We start from the raw sequence: 12,228 nt of genomic DNA on the forward strand, positions 1-12,228 counted from the left end.
AGCCATGCAAGATGTCCCAATGAGTGATGTTCTCTCAGGAGTGGAAGAGTTTCAAGGTTCTCAATACTCTCATAGAATATTGAATTCATTGAATGGTCCTAAGAGTATGTTAAAAACGACGATGAGATCAACAGAGGATTATTCAATATTTAACTTTGATTGTGATATGGACAAGGATGCAACGACCAATCATGGATGCTTGGTTACAAACAAATGTGAGGAGAAGAAGTGCATAAATACAGATAACAACGTGCACGAGGAACGAAAACGGTCATACATATGCATGAAGAGAAAGCGAATCCAGGTAGATCCACAAAAGCAACCAAAGAGGAAGAGAGTAATGAAGGAGGAGAACATGTTAAATGCATTGGGATATCTATGTTGCAAGCGAAGATGTATGCGCTTCATTGATCTTGCAGACATCAGGGAATGTAGAGGACACGTGTGGCAAAGAAGAGGAAGCGAAAGAAATGAATACCTTCTCACAAGTCTCTCTTGCTTTCTTCAGAATGGCAATAAAAGGCTAAGTTCAAGACAAAAGGTAAAACCTCTCGTAAATGGAAAAAGGATTTGCAATAAGGCATATCGCAATATTACTGGATTATCCCATGGTACATATTGGGATTTAGTCACCAAGGCAAAGGGCGGCAACAAATTTAGCATTCACGGTAATAGAGGAAGGTCCAAATCAAGAATCTCAACTGTCAGGGCAGCAGCAATTTTGCAAGACTTCATACATGAAAATGCTTTACCTCAACCCCATATATCTACAAAACTCCCTAACGGTGATGCGATCACTGAAATGCACCTTCCAATGGGCTTGACAAAGCTCGAAGTATTTGACTCTATTGCAGAAAAGCAAAGGCAAAGAGGGGATGCCGTAGCTTCTTCTCATACTTTGTATACTCTTTGGAAGAAGAACTTTGGATATGTTAAAATCCCAAGGAGGCAAAAAATGTCAAAGTGCAATGTCTGTGATGATTTAAAGCGAGCGATTGAGAGTGCAACATGTCCAAATCAAAGGGAATTATACAAAAAAAACCAAAAATCTCATCATGACCTTATTCGACATTCCAGACAAAAATATGCATTTTGGAAGGAGCAAGCTATTTCGCATCCTGATGACTACATGTGCCTTATTGTAGATGGCATGGATCAGAATACAACAACATTGCCTCGTTTTGTTGCCACTCCACCTAAATTACAAGGAAAGCACTTTCTAAAGACACATCTATGTGGAGTGTTAGTGCATGGAATTAAGTTCTTTGCAGATATATGGATTGATTCCTTGCATCTACATGATAGCAATCAAGTTGTAACATCTATTATGAAGGCAATTTGCAATGTACATGCAGAAAAAGGTCGCCTGCCACCGACTTTGAGAATACAAGCTGATAATTGCTGGCGAGAAAATAAGAATGTACTCGTGTTTGCATTTTGCTCCATGCTAGTTGCTCATCGAATCTTCAATGAGGTCGAATGTGGATTTTTGTATGTTGGGCATACACATGAGGATATCGATCAGGTTTTTAGCACAGTCTCAAGGGAGCTTAAATGCAAGGATGTGGAGACAATAGATGCCTTGGTAAGAAGATGTGGCAGGCAAGTTGGTGGTCGTAAGGAAAGTACAGTATGTGAGAGGCTCGAAAGAATGTATGATTGGAAGAGCTTCATTCTACCTTTCATACAAATGGGTGGTGATGCATTGACAGGTCATACCAATCCACACTACTTTCGTTTTTTTTTTAAAGATGGAAAACCCGTAATGCAATGGCAACAGTATTCTCATGATACAAAATGGGAACCTGAAGAACCTTACAGTCTCTTAACTTCAATTCCCAGCAAGGAAAGGTATCCAACATGGGCTCCTATACAAGAATTTAATGAGAGGTCTAATTGTGAAATAGAAGGATTAAAAGCATTTATTACATACAAAGAGGAAACGCTCCGGAGATATCCTGATTCAAAGCCTACTTGGAGAGAACACACTACCACTGTAATTAACAAGACATGAAATTTAATAAAGGACCTTGAGAGAATGCGAGGCTCAAAGGATGTCAAGGAAGAATGCAATATGTTTTGGCCAAATGTTCATAACGATTTGCGCCCAGCTCCAGTCTTTGAAAATGAATTTGTATCATTACTCCCACGTCCATATTGTGGACCGAAGAAGAGAGAGTTTATGCCACAAGTAGATATAGAGGTCGATTGTTTTGTTGTGGTTCGGCCATCGGATGATGAATATGAGAATGTGAAGTTTTGGGTTGCAAAAGTAGTTGATGTGCAAAGAGATGACCAAGGGAGAGCTACAACATTTACAGCGGTATGGTATGAGCCAAAGGGCAGGAAGGAGAATCTGGATAACAACACATTATATACTAATTGTATAATGAAGGAGTGGGTCCCAAATGATGAAGCGGTCTCTCAAGTTTCGACGGAGACAATCATAGTGTCTTGGCATTCAAGGGCAAAGAAATCAAAGAAGCGCATGGGATATGAGGTAGAAGGAAAAATAAAAATACCACAGCAAACTATTTTGCATATACACGAATTTTTAAGGATGCTCGCCATGGAGGAAGCAGAAGGAGACAGCGCAAATGAAGAATGTCCATGATTAAAGCTTTGTATTGAAGTCCATTGAAGGATTTTATTTGGGTACTAGGCAAGGAGCCAATCCAAGACAATTATAATCAGAGTCATCACCTCCTATGTCAAATGAGAGTCAAAATATGCACTGGATGTCACCCAAGGGTCAAGGCTTGCCAAGACAATAGGGAGTTAATGCAGATGGCACCTGGCAAGGGACTATCACATTGAGCAATAAGACAATGGGGAGTCAATGCACCCAAGGGGCAAGGCTTGGCAAGATAACTTGTGGGAGTTAATGCAGATGGCACCTGTATTTTGCACTGGATGTCATCCAAGGGTCAAGGCTTGGCAAGACAATAGGGAGTTAATGCAGATGGCACCTGGCAAGGGACTATCGCATTGAGCAATAAGACAATGGGGAGTCAATGCACCCAAGGGGCAAGGCTTAGCAAGACAAGTGGGAGTCAAATTATGCAGATGGCACCTAGCAAGGGACTGTCGTGACATTGAGCAATAAGACAATGGGGAGTCAAATTATGCAGATGGCACGAATTGAGGCTCTTTAAGAGCAACAATTTAAATTGTAAACATATGTTCAATCTATATCATTTTGGATATAAAGACTCTAGCTGAGAGCAACGTCTCTCAATGTAATCATATAATAATAGCTATAATTGCTATTATACCTCTTTGGTTCAATACAAAACTTGGGTCTTATGGCATCATGTCTTCTTTCTATTTATTAAAAGTTTTGCTAAATTTTGTGCATATTGCCGAGTGACAATGTTATTTTCATGAAATATTTAAGTCTCGTTTCATGGATTTATAAATTTATCACGTCAAAGAAAAACGTCAAGGAAAAATATTAAAAATAATTAAATTAACAAATAACTTAGATATAGCTAGAATTTCTAATATATGATTATTTCAAATTCTTGCATGTTGGTGCAAAAGTATAGATTGAAAAAACAATATTTTTATGTGAATATGATAGTGCCACCTAGTGAAATTTTGATTTGGGAAGGAAAAAAGTCAAGGAAAAATATTAAAAATAATTAAATTAACAAATAACTTAGATATAGCTAGAATTTCTAATATAGGATTATTTCAAATTCTTGCATGTTGGTGCAAAAGTATAGATTGAAAAAACAATATTTTTATGTGAATATGATAGTGCCACAAAGTGAACTTTTGATTTGGGAAGAATATTTTCAAGAAAGTAAAATTTTGATTTGGGAAGGATATTTTCACAAAGTAAAGTTTTCATTTGGGAAGGGATTTTGGGCTTCGTCCAAAAACAACACAAAAAGTCCAAAATTAATGAAATAGGTGTTTATTAGTTAGTTACCCTAACTAGGTTAGTTGTTCTAACTGTGGTCAGCTTAACATTAACTAGGTTAGGTTAGACTAACTGTTAGGCATCTAACTAGACAAATAGGTTAGTTAATCTAACTAGATTAACTTGGTTCCAACGCCTCAGTTGGACCTAAAGTCCATTCACACCACCTTAGGACCTCCCCCAAAACCCAAATTTTACCCCTACTTTAACTCCTCGTAACTCATCCGTTTGGGACCCAAACTGAACCCCGTTTGAACCCACATTTCACACACAAAAACACCACGCTACGAGGTATTTTTCCAACCCATTGCACACCATTTTGGCATCCCTAGCACTCATTCATTTTCACCCCCATGTGGCCTCGTTTTGCACAATTTGATCATATCTTCACGCCGTGACATCCGATTACGATCCGTGATCTTTCCTCAGGTCGGCTGTCGATCTTTTCTCGAGCTCTTTTTGGTACTATTGGTGGAGACTTATTGGTTGCAGTTGTGCACCGAGCTGTAGCATCCCGTGGGGCAATTCTGCAATCCCGACCTCCAGAATAGGTACTTCTGCTAAGGCATCTGCACTTATCAATGTGATAGTTGGAGAAGTTGGTCACAGCTCCCATACTGGTGACAAGGGTATGTCCAACTCCTCAATTGGTTTTGGTGACTAGGGCAAAGTCATTTCTCTTTCTTGTAGTTCTTTTTTGATGACTATAGCCAATAAGGGAGCTATCGAGGCTGTACGGAGTGATAGAGCCGTTACGGACAGGCAGAAGCGAATGGAACAGAGGTAATAACTAAAGAAACTGAACGGAAAGGTAGAGAAAAGTACAGATGTACAACAGGCAGGAGTACTGAGGTACGGAAAACCTTGTATGGACAGAAAGCCCTATACGGACAGAAAACGTTGTACTGCAGGCAGGTGTACGCATGCACACACTTTTTTTTTTTGGTAAATCCAGTGCAATATATTTATATTCTCATAAATTTACCAAGATGGGAAGTCTCCAAAATGGAGAGTATCCCAGAGATCAGAAACATAAAAAGAAAAGCTCTATGCAAGAAGCATGTATATCACCCTCATGGCAGGCATCATATAAAGATTGCCGCAATGAGGCTCGGAAAGATTCATACAACCTATGAATCTGACGACCCATGTATGCCCAATTATGCTCACTCCAGATTGTCCAAAGAGCCCAATATCTCACCCATGAGAGAAATAGTGAGTATTGAGACAAAGACTGCATAAATCTGCCAAATAACCAAAAAAGTTTCCCAAATCTGTGACTCGGGAAACGGAGCCGAAGATGATCTGAAATTCTCCCAAGGAGGTTCCTAGAACCCGGGCAGTGCCAAAGCAAATGAGGGACAATCTTTGAAGGAGCTTGACATCGTAAACATGTGGATGGTGCAATGTGACGTTTGGCAAGTGTGATTCCTACTGATAATGTGCCCGTCATGCATCTCCAAAGAAAAAGTCTCTGTTTCAAAGGCATTTTACACTTCCCATAACCAAGGACGTCCCAGTAAGATTTGATAGGATTTTTTGGGGAGATCCAATATTGTGAATTGAAGGGAAAAGCAAACTCTTTGCGATCTTTGTGGACACGCCATTCACTATCCCCAAGGGTTTAGCTTGTGAATCATCAGCAAGGCGTATGTTAAAATTAGCCTTTTGCATTGGTGGGAGACCCCATTCTTCGTAGAGCTCCTTGGATAGGACATTTACACTTGCTCCACCATCCACTATGGCTTGGACTTCATTATATGCCTTGTGGATCAAAGGCACAGTAATGTTGCATATGTCATCTCTCTCACCCATCCGCACAGGGATATCTTCAATGTCATTCATAGGTGGGTGGAGCTACTAAAACGAGCATCATCACCCATGTTGAATCCTAAGTCTGATCATACATAATCAAATCAAATACATCTGGATGTAACAATGAAAAGAAAAGGACTAGAGCAAAGCAGAATCCTCCGTATGTCATGTCGCCCTAGCTGGTGCATAGCCGGTGATGGGACGGTGGTTCGGGGGGGGGGGATGGGGCGTGGGAAGGGGGGGGGGAGGGGGGGTACGCGACATGTGCACAAAGGGCGGGGGGGAGGGACATGGTGGATTGTGGGGGGGGGGGCATGGGAGGGGGGGGTGGGGGTACGCGACATGTACGCAAAGGCGGAGGGGGGGGAGGGGGGCATGGTGGGTTGGGGCGGGGGGGGCATGGGGCGTGGGGGGGGGGCATGGGGAGTGGGAGAGGGGGGGGATACGTGACATGCACACAAGGGGGGACGGGGGGTACTTGACATGAGCGCAAAGGGGGGGTAAGAGACATGCACGCAAAGGGGGGGAGGGGGGGTACGCGACATGCGCGCAAAGGGGGGAGGGGGTACACGACATGCGCGTAAAGGGGGGGAAGGGGGGTACGCGACATGTGCACAAAGGGGGGGGCATGGGGTGTGGGAAAGGGGTGTAGGGGAGGGGGGGTACGCGACATGCGCGCAAGGGGGGGAGGTGCATGGTGGGTTGGGGGGGGGTACGCGACATGCACGCAAAGGGCTGCATGGGAGGTAGGAGGGGGGGTACGCGATATGCACGCAAGGGGGGGGGGAGGGGAGGGGCATGTTGGGTTTTGGGGGGGGGTACGCGACATGCGCACAAAGGGGGGGGGCATGGGGGTAGGGGGGGTACGCGATATGCACGCAAGGGGGGGAGGGGCATGTCGGGTTAGGGGGGATACGCGACATGCACGCAAAGGGGGGGGAGGGTAGTTTGGGGGGGGGGTATGCGACATCTGCGCAAGGGGGGGGAGTGGAGCATAGGGGAGGGGGGTTTGTACGACATGCGCACAAGGGGGGGAGGGGGCATGGTTGGTGGGGGGGTACGCGACATGTGCACAAAGGGAGGGGAGAGGCATGGTGGGTGGGGGGTACGCGACATGCGCGCAAATGGAGGGGCAACATGCACGCGAAGGGGGGGGATGGGGTGTGGGAGGGGGGGTACGCGACATGCGCACAAGCGGGGTGGAGGCATTGGGAGGTGGGTATGCGACATGCGTGCAAAGGGGGGGGCATGGGGAGGGGGGGCGACATGCACGTAGGGGGAGGGGCATGTTGGGTTGGGGGGTACGCGACATGCCCCTCCCCCAACTCGGGGAGCCCGAGGGCACGACGGCATCGGGTTGGAGGCGGGGGTGCACGGGTTGTCATAGCGGGTGCGGTAGTGTCGGGTGCGAGCGCGCGGGGCATGGTGGGGGGATGCGACAACGTCGGGTTGGAGGCGTGGGCATGCAGGCACGGTAGCGTTCGAGGCACCATGCATCACGACCCGACTCAGGAGATCGAGGTGCGGCAGCGTCGGGTTGGAGGCAAGGGTGCGCGGGTCATCGTCGGGGGCACGGCAGCGTCGGGGTTGGAGGTGCGACATGAGTGCTCGTCGGGGGAACGGTAGCGTCGGGCGCAATGCGAGTGCTCGAGGGGCGCCACGCATCCCGACTCGACCTGAGAGCCGGGGGCACCACCGTGGGATGGGGGCACGGTGGCATCGGGTTGGAGGTGTGGGTGCGCCTGGCGTCGTCGGGAAGCACCACGCGTCTCGAGTCGATCCAGGAGCCCGAGGCACCACCGTGAGACGGGGGCGCAGTGGCGTCGGGTTGGAGGTGTGGGTGCGTAGGGCGTGGTCGGGGATGCGGCAGCGTCGAGTTGGAGGCATGGGTGTGTGAGGGCGTGGCAGGGGGTGCAGCAGCATTCGGGGCATGACGCGGGTGCTCGGGGGCGCCACGCATCCCGACCTCTGACCCGGGAGCTCGGGGCACCACCGTGGGACAGGGACGCGGTGGCGTCGGGTTGGGGGCATGGGTACACGGGGCAAGGTCGAGGGCATGGCAGCGTCGGGTTGGAGACGTGGGTGCATGGGGCGTGGTTGGGGGTGCGACAGCGTTCTGAGTGCCACACGTCCTAACCCGAGAGCCCGGGGCACCACTGTGGGACAAGGGCGCAGCGACGTCGATTAGAGGCATGGGTGCGTGGGGCATTGTGGGGACGCGACAGCATCAGGTTGGAGGTGCGGGTGCATCGGGCGTGGTCGGGGGCGACAACATCAGGTTGGAGGCATGGGCGTGGTCGAGGGCGCAGCAACGTTTGGGGCGTCCCGACCCGACTCAGGAGCCCGAGCCGCCACCATGGGACGGGGGTGTGGCAGGGTCGGGTTGCTACCGCGAGGGGTGCGCGGGGCATCTTGGGGGCACGACAGCATCGGGTTGCAGTCGTGGGCGCATTGGAGGCATGGGCACGTGGGACGTGGCCGGGGGCACGGCAACGTTCGGGGCACCAAGCGTCCGACCTGACTCGGGGGCCCGAGGCGCCACCGTGGGATGGGGGCATGGTGACGTTGGGTTGCTACGGCGGGAGGTGTGCAGCGCATGGCCGAGGGCACGACAGCATCGGGTTGCAATCGTGGGCGCGTAGGACGTGGCCGAAGGGCGCAATAGCATTCGGGGCACCACACTTCGCGACCCGACTCGGGAGCCCGAGGGCACGACGGCGTCAGGTTGGAGGCAGGGGTGCGTGGGTCATCGTCGGGGGCACGACAGCATCGGGTTGGAGGTGCGGGCATGCAAGGCGTGGTCGGGGAGACGCAGCAACGTCGGGTTGGAGGTGTGGGTGCGTAGGACGTGGTTGGGGGCACGACAACGTTCGGGGCACCATGCGTCGCGACCCGACTTGGGAGCCTGAGGCGCCACCGTGGGACGGAGGCGCGGTGGCATCGGGTTGGAGGCGAGTGCGCGGGTCATCGTCGGGGGAGCGACAGCATCGGGTTGGAGATGTGGGCGCGTGGGGTGTGGCCGGGGACACGGCCATGTCCGGTTGGAGGCGTGGGCATGTAGGACGTGGCCGAGGGCGTGGCAGCGTTTGAGGCACCACGCATTGCTCGGGGGGGTCACTATGTATAAACCCTCTATACCACGTGCGTTCAAGGCATATTTCTAAAATCCCTTATCTATAAATTTTTCATTAATAAATGTACCCTTTTCTATACAAATCTGTAATTTTTTTCCAAAAACATTTTAAATAGTCCCTTATGTATATTTATTTTTCTAAATTTTAGAAATAAAAAAATATCCTTCTGTTGAACTCACGTGATAGGGTTACATATGATGAGTGACCCCCCCGAGACGCATTGTGACCCACTCATGAGCCTGATGCGCCATCTTGGGACGGGGGCGCGGCGGCATCGGGTTGGAGGTGGGGCTACACGGGTTGTCGCTAGGGGGCACGGCAATGTCGGGTTGGAGATGCGGGCACGCGAGGCGTGGCCGAGGCCGTGGTCGAGGCTACGTCGGGTTGGAGGTGTGGGTGTGCAGGACGTGGCCGAGGGCGCGGTAGCGTTTGGGGCACCACGCATCGCAACTCGAATCGGGAGCCCGAGGTGCCACCATGGGACAGGAGCGCGACGGCGTCAAGTTGGAGGCGAGGCTGCACGGGTCGTCGTCGGGGATGCGATAGCGTCGGGTTGGAGGTGTGGGCGCGACAATGTCGGGTTGGAGGCATGGGCGTGCAGGACATGGTTGGGGATGCGGCAATGTCGCGGGTGCTCGGGGCCTTGCCCCGTGTTTCGACCCGACATGGGAGCCCAAGGTACCACCGTGGGACGGGGGCGCGGTGTCGTCAGGTTGGAGGCGCGGTCGCGCGAGGCGTCACTAGGGGATGACAATATCAGGTTGGAGGCACGGTTGCGTAGGGTGTGGTCGAGGCGCAACAACATTCAGGGCACCACGCGTCCCGACCCGACTGAGGGGCCCAGGGTGCCATCGTGGGACGGGGGCACCGTGACACCCGATTGGAGGCATGGGTGCACGGGGCGTCGCAGGGGGCATGGCAGCATTCGGGGCACCACGCATCTCGACCCGACCCGAGAGCTCAAGGAGCCACTGTGGGACGGGGGCGCGATGACGTCGCGTTGAAGGCGTGGGTGCGCACGGGGGCGTCCGGGGCACGACAGCGTCGGGTTGGAGACACAGGGTGCGACAACGTTTGGGACGTGATGCGGGTGCTCAGGGGTGCCACGCGTCCCAGCCCGACTCGAGAGCCTAGGGCACCACCATGGGATGGGGACACGGCGATGTCGGGTTGGAGGCATGGGTGTGCCTGGCGTCGTCGGGAAGCACCACGCGTCCCCACCCGACCTGAGAGCCTGAGGCGCACCGTGGGATGGGAGCGCGGTGGCGTCAGGTTGGAGGTGTGGATGCACAGGGCGTGGTCGGGGATGCGGCAGCATCGGGTTGGAGGCGTGGGTGCGCAAGGGTGTCGCGGGGGCCATGACAGTATTTGAGGCACCACGTGGGTGCACGAGGGCGCCACGCGTCCTGACCCGACCCGAGAGCCCGGGGCGCCACCGTGGGACAGGGACGTAGTGATGTCGAGTTGGGAGCATGGGTGCATGGGGTGCGGTCGGGGGCATGGCAGCATCAGATTGGAGGCGTGGGTGTGTGGGGCATGGCCAGGGGTGCGACAACATTCCGAGCGCCAGGCATCCTGACTCGACCCGAGAGCCCATGGTGCCACTATGGGATAGGAGCGCGGCGATGTCGGTTAGAGGCGTGGGTGTGCAGGGCATCGTGGGGGCGCGGCAGTGTTGGGTTGGAGGCCCATGTGCACGGGGCGTGGCCGGGGGGTGCAGTAGGTTAGAGACGTGGGCGTGGCCGAGGGCGCGGCAACGTTCGGGGTACCACGCATCCCGACTCGATTCAGGAGCCCGAGGCGCCATCATGGGACCGGGGCGCGACGGGGTCGGGTTGCTATGGCATGGGGCGTCGCCGGGGGCGTGATAGCATCGGGTTGCAGTCATGGGCATGTTGGAGGCGTGGGCACACGGGGCGTGGCGGGGGGCGCGGCAACGTTCGGGGCACCATGTACGCGTCCTGACCCGACTCGGGAGCCTGAGGCATCACCGTGGGATGGGGGCGTGGCGGCATCGGGTTGCTACAGCACGAGGTGCACGGGGCATGGCCGGGGGCACGACAGTGTTGGGTTGCAGTCGTGGGCATGCAAGACGTGGCTGGGGGTGCAGCAGTGTTTGGGGCACCACACGTCCCGACCCGACTGAGGGGCTAAGGGCGCCACTGTGGGACGGGAGCACGGTGACGTCGGGTTGGAGGCGTTGGTGCATGGGGCATCGCAGGGGGCATGGAAGCATTCGAGGCACCACGCATCTTGACCCGACCCGAGAGCCCGGGGTGCCACCGTGGGACGGGGTCACGGTAGCATCGATTTGGAGGCATGGGTGTACGACAGCGTTCGAGGTGCCACACGAGTGCTCGGGGGCGCCACGCATCCCGACCCGACTTGGGAGCCCGAGGCATTGTCGTGGGACAGGGGCACGGTGGCATTCAGGTGCGCAAGGCATCGGGGTGATGGGGGTCCTCGGGGCCAAGACTTTGCGGGTGCATGGGGCATCGATGGCGTCACGGGGGATGGGACGCTGCGAGTGCACGGGACATCACATTGGGACTACAATGGGGGGTCGAGACGCTACTGCAGGTGCATGTGGCATTGGGGGCACGACCTTGGGGGTTGGGACGCTGCGCGTGCACGTGGCATCCGGACATTGCGGGTGATCGGGTGATATTGCGTGTGGCATCAAGACGTTGCACGACGGGGTCCTTGGTGCGCGAGAGGAGAGCGTCGGTCGGGCGTACTGGGTGAGGTCGGCGGTTAGGGATACCAAGGTGTGGCAAGACCGCTAACCTCGGGGGCAAAAAGGGTGCAGCACCAGGACTTCCTGGGAGGTCACCCATCCCAGTACTGTTCTGGCCCAAGCGCGCTTAACTGCGGAGTTCTGATGGGATCCGGTGTATTAGAGCTAGTGTGACCGCACCACGACCAATAACCATGAGAAATCAGTATTGTCTTATTTTGTAAAGGTGGGGAGGGGGCGAGGGAGGGGGGGCGCAATGGGGGATACGCGACATGCGCGCAAGGGGGGGCGCATGCGCACAAGTGGGATGGGCGGGTTGGGGGCGCATGGGTGCAAGGGGGGATGGTGGGGAGAATGCGCACAAGGGGGGATGAGGGAAGGGGGAGGAGGGGGGGGCATGGGTGCAAGGGGGGATGGGGTGGAGGATGCGCACAAGGGGGGATGAGGGAAGGGGGGGGGCACATGGGTGCAAGGGGGGACGGGGGGGAGGATGCACACAAGGGGGGATGAGGGAAGGGGGGGGCGCATGGGCGCAAGGGGGGATGAGGGAAGGGGGAGGGGCACAAGGGGGGATGGGGGGGGGCGAGAATGGGGGATGGGGTGCGGGGGGGCAT

At 53.7% G+C, this 12,228-nt stretch overlaps 1 pseudogene; it reads right to left on the minus strand.

The window, feature by feature from the left end:
* Positions 1 to 11,677: 11,677 nt before the first annotated feature.
* LOC147903195 (5S ribosomal RNA) lies at positions 11,678 to 11,796 on the minus strand (annotated as a pseudogene).
* Between the last annotated feature and the right edge of the window lie 432 nt (positions 11,797 to 12,228).

The sequence above is a fragment of the Dipteris shenzhenensis genome, chromosome 3 (genome assembly GCF_047967505.1).
Source record: "Dipteris shenzhenensis isolate YYH24624 ecotype China chromosome 3, Dip_SZ_1.0, whole genome shotgun sequence".
Taxonomy (NCBI): domain Eukaryota; kingdom Viridiplantae; phylum Streptophyta; class Polypodiopsida; order Gleicheniales; family Dipteridaceae; genus Dipteris; species Dipteris shenzhenensis.